The sequence below is a fragment of the Meles meles genome, chromosome 11, assembly GCF_922984935.1.
Source record: "Meles meles chromosome 11, mMelMel3.1 paternal haplotype, whole genome shotgun sequence".
Lineage (NCBI taxonomy): Eukaryota > Metazoa > Chordata > Mammalia > Carnivora > Mustelidae > Meles > Meles meles.
In genome coordinates, this window is record NC_060076.1 from 67982866 (window position 1) to 68000063 (window position 17198).

A 17198-nucleotide genomic window follows, 5' to 3' on the forward strand; every position below is an offset into this window, starting at 1 on the left:
TAAGAAAAACCTCCCACACCCACAGCCAAAAGTCATTTCCATTCTATTTGCAGAACCCAAATAATAACTTATTCACACCAGATTTGACCAAAGTCACAGTCTTCCTAAGAGTAGAAAGAATTAGAGCTACTATTAAGCTATTTAGTTTTTATTGAATAACTCGAGACATCACATGAGAATGAAGAGATGTCCAGTCCAGCTTTTGAGTGCTGGGTTATAAGTCCCTTAAATATTAATATTCAGATTTCAATGATTCATTGTTTCTTCCTGCTCCTGCATTGCTACACATCCCTCAAAATTAACTTTAATAATTTTAGTAGTCCTCAAGGTGGAGATGTCTTGGTTATGCTGAGGAAGGCGCCCATTGAGCTTAGAAATTTGCTTCTTAAGAGCATTCCTTAATCATCCAACCCCAAATAGCACTCTTCTATCTCTGATACCTTCAGAATGCTGTATGAATCACTGAATTCTACTCCCGAAACTAATATTACACTGTATGTTAATTAGAACTTAAATAAAAGCTTGAAACATAAAAAAAAGGACAGAATGCTGTTTGTCATTATTTGAGCTTGTCTTTCTTATTTATACATGTGTGTATTTTTGCTGATTCCCTCCTTTCATTAGAATGGAACTCCATGAGGCAGGAACACTATATTCCTCGTGCCAAAACAGTGCTTGGTGCACAGTAGGCTCTCAGTATTTGTTGAGTAAAAGAATGCAGAAGTTACAATACCCTTTCTGAAAATGCTTTTTCTCCAGACACAGCCACTCATCTCTGTTAGGTCCATGAAGAACCTCACGGTTTTAAGTTCTACTAATGTTTGTGGTTTTATCTTAGCAGGGACAGGCTCAGAGAGAAGCACAAGGCAGGGATTCTATCACCAAATTACTCATGCCCATCTTGGGAGCAGTATCAGCCAGCGTCCTGCAGAGAAGAGAAGTTAGCCCTAATTGGACAATTTGAGGAGAGGCTAATAAAGGGACTATCTATAAAGGTGAGAGCAATCTGAGGAAGGACACTGTTGTCCACTTTGGCTAGTGATGCCAGGGACCTGTTCTCTTTTCAGAACCCTGACAGTGTGGTCATAAGGAGAAGGCTACCTGAGAGGGGTTGGGACATTCAGGAGAGAAAATATGGCCCGTTTTGCAAAGTGCTTCCAGATCAGAGCCAGAATTATGAAGAGGAGTCCGTGATGTTGACAGCGGGGAGAGGACCAAGGGGGATGGGAGAGTAAGACTTGCTTCCTCAGACTTGCTTAGTGGGAAAAGAAGCATCATGTAAAGCAACTTCTGGATTCAATGTGTGTTTACCATTGCTTGATGGTAACATTGCTGTGTTCTCAAAATGATGACAACCACAATTCCTGGCTCTATCCTGAAAAATACCTGTAGACCTTTAGGCCTATGTATTCTACAGCAGGGTAACAAAGGTTTGCCTCTATCCCCACTCAGGAAGGATGAGGAGGACAGAACAGACCATGTGTTGGGGGACAGGACACCCTGTCTTGCTCCATAAAGAAAGCACATGTTAAGATATCTGGCAACCAGTGAGTGACCACAACATGGTCAGTATAATTATATTAGACTCCCAATAGATAGGTGGCTTTTACAGATATTGGTGGCCCCTCTTGGACACTTGAAACAAATGGAACTGGAATTTGTCACAGACCTTTCAGTGATGCACCTCAGAGTTATCCTTAAAAGAAGCAAATCTAGCCCAATTCACACTCAGGGAGTCTGGCTCCAGAACCTTTGCTCTCAAAGCACTGTGGATGCCACACTTGTGTCTCTTTGGTACTTGTCATTCCAGGGCTTGCCAATGGTTGCTTACTGATGGCCCTAGGTTCTCTCCTGATGGCTTTCTCTGACTGGAGGTACCAGTAGACCTGAGGGGTAAGAACCAAGGAACATCCTCCACCAACAGTTGAGACTTGGTGGGAGACTCTAGTGGGAGAACTCCCAAACCTGTTCTTCACAGTCCTCCATGGCCTAGCAGGACTGAGCCCTGGGAGCCCTGCTCACATGCAGCAGGATCTTATCATTCCTGTACCCTGGATTCTCTCTCTTCCCTTTCCTGACTCACTGTCCATCCTCTCCTGGTCTCAGAGCTGCTTTGGGAGCAAAACAAGTCTAATGTACTGCCCAGTCTTGATCTCCTTACCTTAAATCTCCCCCTTGCTCTAATGTTTTCATCCTCCTAGTAAACCATTCCATGAAGAACCAGTCTCATACTGGTTATTTATACTTTTTAGTGAATTTAAACCAATGTGATATGATTCCCCCAATTCTTAGCATTTAATGAAGTCAATCAAACTGATAGTGCTTTACTCCCTCCATCCTTCATGAGCTCCAGGAAGAATGAAACAGAATTGACTTTCTTTTACTTAAATCATTCCTCTGGTTTGCATTCCAAAGTGTCATCTAGCTTTGTCCTTCCTTTCTTTCCAGTGACCTGCTATGTTTTCATCATTTGGATGATTTTCTTGGCATTAGTGACCACATTTGTATGATGACCTTTAAATCTGTGTCAACACGACTGATTTCTCATCAGAATCCAAGTCTCCCATTGTTTGTGTCTTGAATATTTCTACATACATGCCCCTTATTCTCAAATACAACCTGTGGATATGAAGGGGAATTCCTGATCTTCACTTTAAAATATTTCCTTTTATTAAGTTGCCTATTTATACCAAGGTAACCCCGTCTCTACTATCATCTCGCTTCGAAGTCCAGTAGCCATGTGTGGTTCCTCCTCTTTTGGCTCCTCAACACCTTACCACTTCCTAACTCCTCTCTAGCCACAGAGTCTCTCCATCCACTTTGTCCTATAGAGCACTGGGCTAATTTCCCTTAAATTCTGTGTACATCCTGTCCCTACTGTAGCTCAAAAAAAAAAAAAAATGCCAGTAGTTCTCAACTGACTTCAAAACCATATGTGTGCTTTTCTGTCTTTCTTCTTTTTAAATTTTATTGTTTGAAAAACCTATTCTAGTCTAGATAAAAACTCTTTATTCAGTTCTCTGGGTTTTTGTTCCCTATTTGTAGTAGGGAACGTATTTTGAGCCCTTAGTGTGTGCTAAGTGTGACAAAAAATACTTTCATTGTGTATTAGCTCATTTGTTCTCTACTATAGCTCTACCAGATAAAAATTATTATTATCTACATTTTAAGATAAAAAAACCGAGGAACCAAGAAGTTAAAATACATTGCCACATCATGTAGCTTATGAGTATTAGTACGAGATGGGAACTCCCTTCTGCCTGTTAAGGAAAAAAACTCCCAAACTGGAAGATCTTTTCAATATCATGTCCTTTCAGTGTTACACTGGAGTGTTGTCTAACAGACTTCAACAGAAAGCACCTGATATTTCAAGGAAATGTTTGACTTCTAATTGACTATTGACTAGGATCCAGACTCTGTGAAGTTGTTTTAACTTAGTGAAAACTGCCAAGTTGCAAGTGATTTTTATACAGTTGAGATCTTTTTTTTTGTCCAGTAGACAAGGGACCCCCCCAAATTTGCAGTTTTGTTGTCCTGTAGAACAGGAACAAATTTTGTTTTCAACTTTGTGATTTTATTCCAGCATTCTGACTCTCATTAACAACTTGTTCTTTGATTTCTTCTTTATTCTGTTGAGTCACCATTATACTACTGATTCCTTCATTAATGAGATAAGTGGATCTTTGAAAGGTATATACTCTATATTTTTATGAGAGTCATGCTTTTAGCTTTTTGAAAATTATGCTTAGACAATACAGAACTTCTGCTCTGAATTACTGTGATAATATTATTAACTTAGTACCTACCAGTTCCAGAATGTTTCCCCCTTCTCTAGTCAAACTTGCAAATTTAAATGAAGGCTCCCTTCTCCTCTTGAAATCTTCCCTGGATATTCTAGCTCATGCTCATCGTTTTCTTCTCAGAACTTCTAGAACACTTACTGGTCTTAATGACACACTCTTCAATTTTACCTTAGTGTCTTACTCATCTATCTAGATCTAGATGTATCTATCCATCCATGTGTTTTCTATCCTCTCCAGGTGAATAAAGAAGCTTATGAAATATTACTTCAAGAAGATTTTGAATTTATTCATATGTTCTCCCAACCTACTCTGCCCCCAAGGTGCTTAGAATAGCTTTGAGCACATAGTATGTGTTCAATAAATACAAGATGCATAAAATTGAATTGAGCTTTGCAGATCAGCCCTTGCTCTATCTCATAGTTCTTCTGACTTAAATTTAAGCAACTCCAGACAAAACAGAGAGGCATTGTGTCCAAGAATGAGAAGACTTTAGGAAAGAATAATAATGATGAAGAAATTTTGTTATCACACAAGGAGGGGGAAAATGTCTTGTGTAAGCCTGAGGATCCTAACAGTTAACTTTAGAATTTACCCTCATAGTTAAACCTCATTCCAAATGCCATTTCTCTCAAAAGCCAGCCCAGTGGCAATCCGTGCTTCCCCCTTTCAACCACAACTGTTTAATTTCAAAACAAGGGCAGATAAAATATGCTAATACACAGCAAGTCTCCCATTGCTATTCATTAGGAAGTCCCTTTCCAGTGTGAAAGTCCAGTCTTCCGTGAATTCACAAACAAATGATTGCCCTTGTTACTGGCATTCCACACCGGTGATAAAATATGGGAGTGAATCAGCCTTGGCCCAATTGTGTGGGTTTTCTTCTGCAAGGTACTGTGTTCTTTGTCTTGAGTATATATGGGAATCTATCTATGTGCATTTGCAGGATGTTTTAAAATAAATACATTTCTACCTGCAGGAACATTAATAGGAAATCCTCTGAGATTTCCATTTGGTGGCGGTGGTAGTGGCGGTGGTGGTGTGTTTTATGAGTTCTTAGTCTTTGCACTTGAGCTATCGGAGCCCGTTGTAAGCTGTGGACTGTTTAGCATGCCATGTGGGCCACAGCCTCTGACATCTTTAACTAGAATAGCAAAGGGCTGGGAAAAGGAGCACGATGGAGTACTAGCAGCCACGAGAGAGCAAGGCTGGAATGCTGGCTCTGACCACAAATTGGTACATGGAACTTGTGTTTTTCATTAGAGTTGCTGCAGTAATGCTGGTTTCTAACATTCCGAAGGATATTCAGACATATTAAATTAAATTCTCCTTTAAAATCACTCTATGTTGGAACAACATGAATGATCAGACCACAATCAAGAAACTTCAGGAAATAAACAACAACAACAACTAAGTCTAGCTTTGGCCCTTGCTTATGCTGTTGGTATGAATGTACAACATACATTTTTGGTGATTCAGTAGTTAATCTGGAATGTATCTGAAAGATGCAGTATTGCCTTGAGCTTTGAATTGACTACTTGGTTCAAGCTTAATATATACAGTATATATAATTTGTGGATTACAGAAGCAACTCTGAGTGACCATAGGACATGTATATACCAAAACACAAAGACATGAGAGTTTGTTTTATATTGTGTATAAATAAACACTTATGTAAACCATGCATTTATTTAGATATATTTATACATCCATTTGTGCAACCCACAGCTAGAAGTTCTGACTGGCAAAAATCAGGCATTAGGAAATTTGTCTCTTATTGTGTAATTGAACGCTCACCATAAGGCAAGTCTATCATCTAGCTAGCTAGCCAGCTAGCTCTATTTCTCAAACACATACACGTACCACATGCATATACAAAATTTATACCTGCTCAATGATGTCTTTGAGTTCCTCAATAAAGCCTATGTATTTGTCAGGATAGACTATATAATGTTGTAGTAACAGATGCATTTCAGTAGGCTAGGACAATTTGAGTTTATTTCTCCCTCATGTAAGATACCCAAGGAGTACAGACAAATCTTCCGGACAACTGCCCTCCATAAGCTGGCTGAACAAGGCAGGTTTCTCCAGTCGTGTGGCACTTCCATATCGGCACATGCCTCCGGAACCATACAGCGGAGAAGGAGTGGCCTAGAGAGTTGTTGGCCAAAGTAAGTCAACTGCCTCACATAACATCGAAGAGGTAGAGAAAAGCTATCCTCCCATATACTGAAAATAGACATTGGTACATGATAAAAATCCTATAACATGATTAATAGAACCTGACAAATATGACTTATTTTGAAATCAATCAGCTAGTCAATCTCTATATCTTTATCTCTCTGTCTCTATCTCTCTCTCTCACAAGCACACACAGAGTAGGAGATTTCTGGGGCACAAGTGAAGGCCACCCCTTCTTTTCTCAAAATAGACCAACCCAGATTGACTGCAGAGGCAGATGGGACATTTCTTTAAATGAAACTTTACTTTTTTTGTTTTTTTTTTAAGGTGTTTCACATCGTACCAACATCCAGTCTTTGATGAGGAAGATTTTCAGTTCTTTTTCCTGAGAGTAAGTTGAAAAACAACAGTAACAATAACAAGGACACAAGATTCTCTTTCTGAGTAAGAGTCAGGAAGAGAAGAAGAAGAGAAAAATCCAAGCAGGACTCAGGGAATGTTTTTGTTTCAAGCCAAGAGCACTGTTGTAGACTCTGGGGTCCCTCACAAGAGACAAAGTGTGTTTTCTGCTGTGATGGTCCCAACAGATGAGTGGGATGCAATAAGCTTTTCAGGTTCTAGAAAGGAGCAGTAAGGGAGTCCACTCAGCAGTGGGAGTTTTCTCAGCAGTGCTTCTCCCCATGAAGTCTAAGAGAGAGTGGGGCATCGGGGAGCAGAGGGACACTCTATCCAGGAAGGCTTGTTCATGGCATCCGAGTCCGCTGAAGACAATGGCAAGAGCTGCTGTGTAAATCCAAGCCCTGCATGATCCAGTGCCTAGCTCTGCCTCTCCAGCTTGGTCTCAGGCCACTCTGCACCCACTCATCACCTGCCTACTAAATCTGTTCTCACCATGCCCAATCTTACTCTAATTGTTGAGTGAATAGTATCCTCTCCCGCAAAGGGCCTTTGCATAAGTAGTGCCAAGATCACCTTTCCTCATCTCTCCCCACTTAAGTATAAACCTGTTCATTCTTCTGACCTCAACCCAAATGCCATTTCTCAGGGAAAAGCTTCCTTGACAGAAACACCATGATATGCATTCAAGTACGATCTGCCCTTCCCCCCAACAATTTCTGCAATTTGTGATTATATATGGATTGGCATAGCGGTCTGAATTATGTTGCTCTCCTACTGGTCCTCTAAACTTCATGAGAACCATATCTTTTTTTCCTTAACTTTGTATCTTTATTCGTTATCCCAGCGCCTTAAGTATGTTGGGACTTCAATAAATGTTTGCTGAATAAATGTAGTATTATACAAATAAACGACCACAATCTCTCATATTTATATAGCCCTATTTAGGTGTCAAGGATGTTGCCTCCGTCTTCTGATCTTATATTCAAAATAGACAAGTTGAGTGATGACACATGCTTTTAGGTTGTGATAAGTAGGGCCTGGGGTGGATGGCGCTCCAAAGCTATGACTCTCTGTCCAGTGCTCTGACCCTGTAAAGGTTACCGTACTCCCTTGGGTCTCATCCATCTTTATGTAAAGTAAGTACCAGATTCAATACAGATAAAGTGGTCCATATAAAGAAGAAAAAGATCAATTCCCAAGAAGCAAATGGACAAATGTATAAATAGAAAATTGCTAACAGAGAAAATATGATTAAAATATATTAAAAGACACGATTCCTTAGTGAAATGCAGGGAAGCAGGTCACAAAGGTGCTCACATTGTAATTCAGATGCCCAGAGGAAATGTGATCTAATCTCCCTCTAACTCTTACTCGCTATGCACCAGTAGAAAAAAAAATCCACATTGTGATTTCAGAAAATTCACATTCTGAAAAAATGTACCCCAATCCAGTAACTGTAGTCTGCACTGATGTGATAATTTAAATAGTCCATCACAGTTTTGCTCAATAGCCCTAGGTAGAAAGGCTCATATCCTAGAGTTCTACCTACTTCCCTTGTTTCTCTGAAACATGACTTTGGGCATAAAAAGAGTGCTAGTCAGTCCTTATGGTGTGGCATTAGTGAGGAGGAAGCCCTGACCTATATGTTACGTCTGTGTAATGCCTTCTGCTCCAACGTCCTTGTCCACCTGCTTTGCTGGGCATGCTTGTCTGCTAGCTCTACTGACTTGGTAGTAGCCAATAGCCAATAGGACTCAGGGACTGGCTCTACCTTATCTCACCTTCCAGCATCCTTCTCTGTGTCTCCTTTACCCAGCTTCCTGCCTACTTCCACAGCTTCCTCTGGGCGGGCCACAATGCTATGCCACAGTTGATCCTGTATTAAACTATTGGTTGCAAACTCAGCATCCATACTACAAAGGAACTGTGAGAAGATTAGAATGGAAACCCAAAAGACAACACCTTCCGGTCTCTTATGTGAAAGCCTAGGCTCACTGAGGGGAATTTTGCTGGACTGACCCCAAAATGGTATGACTGGAGGCAAATATTTTGTGTTTAAGAAGCAGAAAATGCTGAAACCTTTAGAAAGAGGTGGGATTTAGCCAGCCAGTCTACATGAAAGAATGGGCTTCTTAAGAGTTGTCTGAGGAGACCCCATCTAGCATCTACTTCTCTGTAGCACCCAGGGGGGACCTGAACTGGAATGCTTTGCTGTTGGGTGGAGGATACATCCTGAGTGGTGGTATTGAGAGCAGTTGCAAAGGACTCTGGGATGCTTGCTGGGGTGTTGCCTGTCTTTAAGAGAGATACCGACGGGCAATGAGCCTGTCAGAATAGGTCAGCGTAAAACAAAAATACAGAACCCTCCTCAAATGCTCTGGAAGGTGTAAGACTTCTAAAATTAGTCCTGATAGTGTGAGGGTATAAGAGAACCCCCTGGAATCTACTGAAATGGAATTTCCCATCAGCCCAATGAGATGGGGTTGAGAGCATAGTACATTTATTTAAGGCTAGAAATTAAGTGTGCTATTTCTCTCACTCCAGTGTGTGAACTAAAGCTGTTACTCACACATAAGAATGTAAACATATAAAGAGTGGTCAGGAAGAAGAGAACGACTGGACGGCTTTCCAGAGTAACCTCTGCTGGGCGGTGGGGGTAGCTGGAAGAAGGAAATGGCAGCAGGGACCTTTCTGGCTTTATTCCGTATTTATTTTTACTGTTTGGGTCTTTGACCTCAAGACTCCATTCTTGCCGCTTGGGTAATAAGCACATACAATCAAAAGAGAAAGATTGAGTCAGATGGCGTGAGTTTCCGGCAGGCCTGTCACCCTCACTGCTGTGTGACGACATCCTCCGAAGCAGCTGCAAATGAGGGTGGCCCAGCTCCACGTGCCAGCTGCAATTTTCCATACTTCCCTTAAGTCCACCGTTTAGGAATTCACCTGTTTGCTCCCTACTTGCCCCATTAAGTCCCCCAAGGGGAGCTATCAAAACACACAAGACACCTAGGACCCCCCCCCCCCCCCCCCCCCACCGGAGACTTGGAGTCAGTAGTTCTCAGGAGGACCCCAGGCCTCGGAGCTTTTCAAACATTCCGGGTGATTCTAATAGCAGCCAAGCTCCCAACCATGATAGAACCATGATAGACACTTCCTGGGGGTCAGCCTGAACACAGCAACTGGTTCCCGCCTCCCTATGTCCTGCTACACCCTGTGCCTCCTTCCCAGTCCCTGCTCTCTCCTTCTGCCAAAATCCTCTCTCTCCTGCAAGACTCTTCCCAAACCCCACCTTCTTCAAGCAGGCGTTGTCCCCTGGCTGTGACCTTCCCTTCCTAAGCACCTCCATTGGACTTTATTCATCCTGCTTGTGTGATCTTTAATTTGGCACATTTTGCACTGTAACTAACTGGGTGTTTGCTATGTACAAGACTGGGAGCTCCTTGAGGCTGGGTCTCTTTTCTGGGTCTTTCGGGAGGGGAGTGGGGGGGAGGGCACATAGGGACACATACATACATACACACACAAAGGGTAGGGAACCGAATTACCCGAATCTTCCCAATTATTTTAGTCAAACTCCACCCACACAAACTAAAGTACATAAATGTTTGTGGGACATGGAAGGATAAATGAATCATACTCATTTTCAGAAAAACACAGCCAAATGCTTCTTCCTTGAAAAATGTATTCTGCAGATACAAAATCTCTGGGTATGCTAGAAGTCCGACGCCCATTGCTGGGACAGGATGCGTGAATGGAAGGTCTTAGATTTAGCAATTCTGGCTTCACTGAGACGAACTCATAAATTTAATCTCTTTAATGTCCTCTGGGAGGAAAAATATATCCAAAATTTTAGTTTAGTCCTACAAGCACAGAGAAAGCAAGTCCCAAGGAATCTATGAGTGCCAGTTAAGTGGGGGAGGAGAGAAAAATGATCTCTATCCTTTCCAAAATACGTACTCATCTCAAACTCTGCTTCTTGGAAATGTGAGTCCTAATGGAAACATTGCCATAAAATAGTGGCGTCCCATGGTTCTTATCAGGATACAAACCTAAATTGTGCAAGCCTCTGGGTTTAGCTACCAGTTTATAGGAAACAAGGGGACAGATAAATCCATTAAAAGATAGGACAGGGATGCAAGCAGCAAAATCCAGACTGGGAAAGTCTATCAGGTGAATGATCTGAGTGCGTCAACAGATAGATTGCAAAGGAGGATAAAAGAGATAGAGAGGTAAGGTAAAAGAGAACTTACAGACATTTTCAACCCACTGCAACCCATTGCCTTTATTATGGTCCTGATTCAAACAATAAACTATAAAACAAAAAACATTTATGAAGCGATTAGGGAAATGTGAACACAGAAGGTATATTTGATAGTAGTAAAAAATCACATATTTTGTGATAATGGTATTGTAGATATATTTTATATTGTTATATATGACATGTAATACCATTATTATATATATGTATGTACACATAATGGCATAATATATAACAATATATTAATATATAATGTATTAATTAATTACATCATTCTATGTTAATACATGAGATTATATATCTTATTATGTGTCATAATATATTATTAATATAATACATAATTCTGTATCGCCATAAAATGAAAGTATTTCGCATCTTATCTGCTCTACTAGTTCTTGACAAAACTGTTGTGGTCTTTAAGAAGAATAACATATTCTTGGGGCTCCAGGGCTGAGCTCCACTCATGCATCCGCAGAAGTGTTATTCACCACCCTGTGGTCCACCAGCAAATCCATTAGGTGGTCATAGAAGGCCCAGGCCAGGGAATTGGTATTGAGTGTATAAGTCATGCCCTTCCATTCAGACTCGCCAGTGGACTGAAAGCTCACTTCCCTGATGGAGAAATGCCATTCCTGTCCTCCTCTTCTGGTCCAAACTCATCTTCTGGATAGTGACAGTCCAGCACAGGGGACTTCTTACCACCATTCTTCATAACTTCAGCCACAAAATTGGAAGCGGATGTCAACTCAGTCTCTATGTCTTCAACTTTCTGTCCTTGGCAGGGCTCCTTCTCCCCAACAAATGTTGGTGGGATGCTCTTTTTAACATTTAAAGTGACAGTGATCTTTTCTCCAGCAATTTTCCATACTCCCCTTAAGTCCATCATTTAGGAATTCAGCAAATCTGTCACGTTAAGTGTGCAGCATGCCACCGTCATGAGCACAGGACCCTGCACACCTCGGGAGTCCCTGTCCCACTGAGGCAGCACCGCAGTGGTAGACTCCTGCCAGCACCAAGATGCACTATTCTTGAAATCTTAGAGCAACAATGTAGAGATGAAATTATATAATGTCCGGGATTTGTTTCAAAATAACCCCGGGGTTGGGGAATGTGTGAGGGTACAGACAAAATGAGATGGTTCCTGACTTAATTTTTGAAGGAGTACCTGGAGCTTATGACATGATTTGCTACTTATGTCATATTTTGCAAGAGCATCTAAAGTAGTAATAAAAATGTATTAAAACATATTACACTAATTTAAGTAATAATATCATACAATATTATATATAATATATAATATATTATTATTATATTATAATATATTATATATGTTATATATATTATTAAGTAATAATATCATAAAATCATCACATTTAAAAAAATATCCTGGACCAGTTTAATGATAAGAACTGTTAGGGCTGCCCAACCTCTTGATTCCTTGGAATACATAAAGGGTAAAGCATTTTCCAGCTAATAATTGGAGGGGGCAGGCGCTGGAGGGAGAAATGTTGTTAATTCAAGAAAGTGTTTGATTCTCTTAAAAGCTGATTAAAGTAGAAATGAGAGTTTCAAAAAAATTAGGCAGTCTGGAAGGGAGGTGCATGAGGGGAAGGGATAATTGGGTGATGGGCACTAAAGAGGGCCCTTGATGCCATGACCACTCAGCATTATAGGCAACTGATGAATCACTAGAGTCTACTTCTGAAACTATTAAAAAAAATTCTTTGACTTATGATAAAAAAACACTACAGGAAAAGGGCTGATATCCAAGATCTATAAGGAACTCCTCAAACTCAACACACAAAACAGATAACCGCTTCAAAAAATGGACAGAGGACATGAACAGACACTTCTCCAAAGAAGACATACAAATGGCTGACAGACACATGAAAAAATGTTCGTCATTAGCCATCAGGGAGATTCAAATCAAAACCACAATGAGATACCACTTTACACCAGTTAGAATTGCCAAAATCAACAAGACAGTAAATAATGAGTGTTGGAGAGGATGTAGAGAAAGGGGAACCCTCTTACACTGTTGGTGGGAATGCAATTTGGTGCAGCCACTTTGGAAAACAGTGTGGAGATTCCTTAAGAAATTAAATATAGAGCTACCCTGGACCCTGCAATTGCACTACTGAGTATTTACCCCCAAGATACAGATGTAGTGAAAAGAAGGGCCTTCTGTACCCCAATGTTCATAGCAGCAATGGCCACAGTCGCCAAACTATAGAAAGAACCAAGATGCTCTTCAATGGACGAATGGATAAGGAAGATGTGGTACATATACACTATGGAGTATTATGCCTCCATCAGAAAGGATGAATACCCAACTTTTGTAGCAACATGGACAGGACTGGAGGAGATTTTGCTGAGTGAAATAAGTCAAGCAGAGAGAGTCAATTATCATATGGTTTCACTTACTTGGGAGCATAAGGAATAACATGGGGGGCATTGGGAGATGGAGAGGAAAAGTGAGTTGGGAAATCGGAGTGGGAGACAAACCATAAGAGACTGTGGACTCTGAGAAACAAACTGAGGGTTTTGGAAGGGAGGGGGTTGAGGGGATGGGTGAGTCTGGTTGTGGGTATTAAGGAAGGCACGTATTGCATGGAGCACTGGGTGTGGTGCATTAACAATGAATTCTGGAACACTGAAAAAAATACACTTTAAAAAAATAGAAAAATAAATTCTCAATTTTCATAATATTAAAAACAAAAAATATTTAAAGGTGGTTGGAATCAAGAAATTGTTAGTATATTGGCTGTTTATTTTGATATATGGATCTAAATACCACAAGAAACATTAAGAATATTTGGAAATGGGTGCCTGGGTGGCTCAGTGGGTTAAGCCTCTGCCTTCAGCTCAGGTCATGATCTCAGGGTCCTGGGATCGAGTCCCACATCGGGCTCTCTGCTCAGTGGGGAGCCTGCTTCCCTTCCTCTCTCTCTGCCTGCCTCTCTTGTGATTTCTCTCTGTCAAAAAAAAAAAAAAAAAAAAAAAAAAGAATATTTGGAAATGATTGCCCCTGGAAAGCTGAAATTGAGGACAGAAAGCCTGAGGCAAGGATTGCTAGACTCCTCTCTTTTGAGGGGGAAGGCAGTTATATCTGACCCTATAAGCCATAAACATATTACTTAAATTAAAAAAAAAAATTAAAAATGTATTGGGGGCACCTGGGTGGCTCAGTGGGTTAAAGCCTCTGCCTTCAGCCCAGGTCATGGTCCTGGGGTCCTGGGATGGAGCCCCGCAACAAGCTCTCTCCTCAGCGGGGAGCCTGCTTCCTCCCCTCTCTCTCTGCCTGCCTCTCTGCCTACTTGTGATCTCTGTCTGTAAAATAAGTAAATAAAAAATCTTAAAAAAAAACCCCACAACATATTAGGTATTTGTGTGTCACTAGGTGACTGAACTAGTTATTAGTAAATTCTTCCAATTTTTGGAACCTATAATTCTCTACCAAAATATGTAAAAAGCCTTCAACATGGTGCCTGGAGCAGAGGATGTACTTAGCCATTGTTAGTTCTCAGAAGCTTCCAGAGTCACAAATACTGTTCCTCTGTTGGGAGTGGCTTTGTCTCCTGAGCATGGGCTTTAACTTTTGACATGAAAATCTGCTTTAGCTCTCCGCTTTGCCTTTCTGTTTTTGTGTGGGCATGTGTCTATGTGTTACACTGTCAAAAAAAGACTTTGTCTTTTTTTTTGTTGTTGTCAGTCAAAAAAAGACTTTCAAAAATAATATTGTTATTGAAGCATAAGATACACATTGTAAAGTACACAAATCTTAAGTGCGCTGCTTGATTCTTTTTTCGGAGTGAACACACCTACATAATCCGTACTCTGATCAAGAAGCAAAACATTGCTAGCAGCCCTACCAAACTATCCCCTCCTTAATATCTATCACCCAGTTACCCCATCCCCTCCTTCTTAACCATTTTTAAGCATATAGTTCAGTGGCCTGAAGTATATTCACCCCGTCGTGCAGCTATCACACCATCCATCCACAGAACTCTTTTTACTTTTTATCTTTTTTAAAGATTTTATTTATTTATTTGAGAGAGAGAGAACACAAGCTGGGTGAGGGGCAGAGGGAGAGGGAGAAGCAGACTCCCCACTGAGCAGGGAGCCCGATGCAACACGGAGCTCGACCCCAGGACCCCAGGATCATGATCTGAGCTAGAGGTAGATGCCTAACTGGTGACTCACTTATTTCACTCAGCGTAAGGTCCTCAAGATTCCTCCATGTTGTCAGCACTTCCCTCTTTTTTTAAAGGCTGAATAATATCCTACTGAATGTATATATCCCATTTTGTTTATCCATTTATCTGTTGATGGTCACTGGGTTGCCTCTATCCTTTGATTCCCATGAATAATGCCATTATGAACGTAAAGGAATAAATACCTGGTTTCAGTTCTTTTAGGTACATATACAGAATTGGAGTTGTTACTTTTTTTTTTAATAGCTGCCATACTGTTTTCCATAGAAGCTGCACCATTTTACATTCCCACCAATAGTGCACAAGTGTTCCAATGTCTCCACATCTTCTCCAACACTTGTTATTTCCTTTTCTTCTTTTTATTTTTTTCATTTATATTAGCTGTCCTAACGGATGCAAGATGGTATTTCATTGCGGTTTTTACCAACACACTTTTGATGTTTATTGCTTAAATTTTCAGTTTGTGCTTTGTTTTTCTATCTGTAGGTTATCTTTGGAAGGAAACTGCATGTCTCCCTAAATAGCATGTAGCAGGGACTCAGCCCGAGCTGAGCTGAAAATTTTATTTGTCAGGGCTTCCCAGTGAATTGATGTGAGAAGCCATTTGGAAGTCTGTCATGATGATGGCGAAGCCTCTGTTAAGGCTAAGGGCTGTTCTGGTCCAGTGCCGTCTGTCACTTATTTCTGCCACATGCCCAGTCCCTTGGACTCCTCTATCCCTTGGATCCTAAGAAAAACTTCACATTATTACAAAGTAAAAAGGAGATTTTGACTAAAATCTGTTTATGACATTGGTTTGTCTCCCTAAGGAATAAACATGCGCACTCGGTGAGAAAGGAAGTTGTCTGGCTCTGAGCACATCTTTTTTTTTTTTTTTTTTTAAGGTTTTATTTATTTATTTGACAGAGAGAGAGAGAGAGAGAGAGATCACAAGTAGATAGAGAGATAGGCAGAGAGAGAGGGGGAAGCAGGCTCCCCGCTGAGTGGAGGACCCGATGCGGGACTCAATCCCAGGATCCTGAGATCATGACCTGAGCCGAAGGCAGTGGCTTAACCCACTGAGCCACCCAGGCGCCCCCTGAGTGCCTCTTCTAAAGTGGGAGCAATCGGGTTATGGGGCACAGAGAATGTGCTCAGAGGTGGAGTGGAGTCTGTGTGCTCGCCTCCTCACGAGGAAGCGGGCTGTATTCTGAGAGGCAGTGGATTTGGTAGGAGTCACTCTTTGTGCAGCAAGTGACAGAGCGCCTGGGGGTTGTCAAGAAACATCTGACCAGACTTGTTTGTAAGCTCATCCTAGCCGCCCTGGATTATGTCAGAAATATTTCGGGGAATTTTTTATGGAGAATGAATTTAGTGTGAAGGAGAGGGCTGGCTGGGTGAAATATGGACTATTTTTGTTGACGTGACCTCATTTGTGCCCAGAGCTGGTGTAGTATCAGGAAACTTAAGGTGCACGCATGCAGGCAGAAGGTTTCGGGATCTCGTTGCTAAAAGGAGGCCAGCTGGAGCCTGCTGGGTTTAGCAGCTATCTGAGGAAACCTGTCCCCTAGTTCTTCACACACATTCCTGAGACATAAATCACCCATATTTCTGGAGGCTTTTTCTGCCATAGTATTTCTCACTTTGTTGTACAAGAAAAAACCCTCACGTTTGTGTATTTTCAGGAAGTGATATCCTATGTACCTAATGGTAGAATTAGCCCCAGGACTTTGCTCTATTGAAAGACAACAAAAGAAAGCTTTGTCACTAATTACTTACAAACTTACTGTTGGTGTCATGTAGCTGGCTAGGCATTGATTGCAGCAGAAAAACAAGAACTGTGTGGAGCTATGCCCAAATCCCAGAACAACCCACATATTGTCAGTAATAATGGTAATCAAACTAGCTTACTCTTAGGCCCTTCAAAGTTCTTGGTTTAGATGTAATGCCTATGTCAACTATCTAAATACAATTTGAGATAGGCCCACTTTTAATACCCAGTGTGAATAGACGGGTAGAGGGGAAAGTGGGGTGTGTGTGTGTGTGTGTGTGTGTGTGTGTGTGTGTGTGTGTGTCCGACCTACAAGAAATCTTTTTCTGTATGGGTAAAAACATGTGAACACATAATTGTGTGCAAACCTTTTTATTAAGAACTTAGAATATGGAACGATGGCATAGCTTTTGCCCTCAGTGACAGAGAATCTAATTAGACACAGTGTTTATTAGAACTGGGAGACAGAACTTCTTAGGAATGGGGCAAAGTGTGGGTTGTAACTTGAAGTACCAGATGGGCTAGGGCTCAGGTTTGATCAGGCCTAAGGGTTCCAGCACCAAAGGTTAAAGCAACAAGGTGGAAAAACAAAAGCT

At 41.1% G+C, this 17198-nt stretch overlaps 1 pseudogene; it reads right to left on the reverse strand.

Annotated features, from left to right (window-relative positions):
- Positions 1 to 11026: 11026 nt before the first annotated feature.
- LOC123953543 lies at positions 11027 to 11564 on the reverse strand (annotated as a pseudogene).
- Positions 11565 to 17198: the final 5634 nt, after the last annotated feature.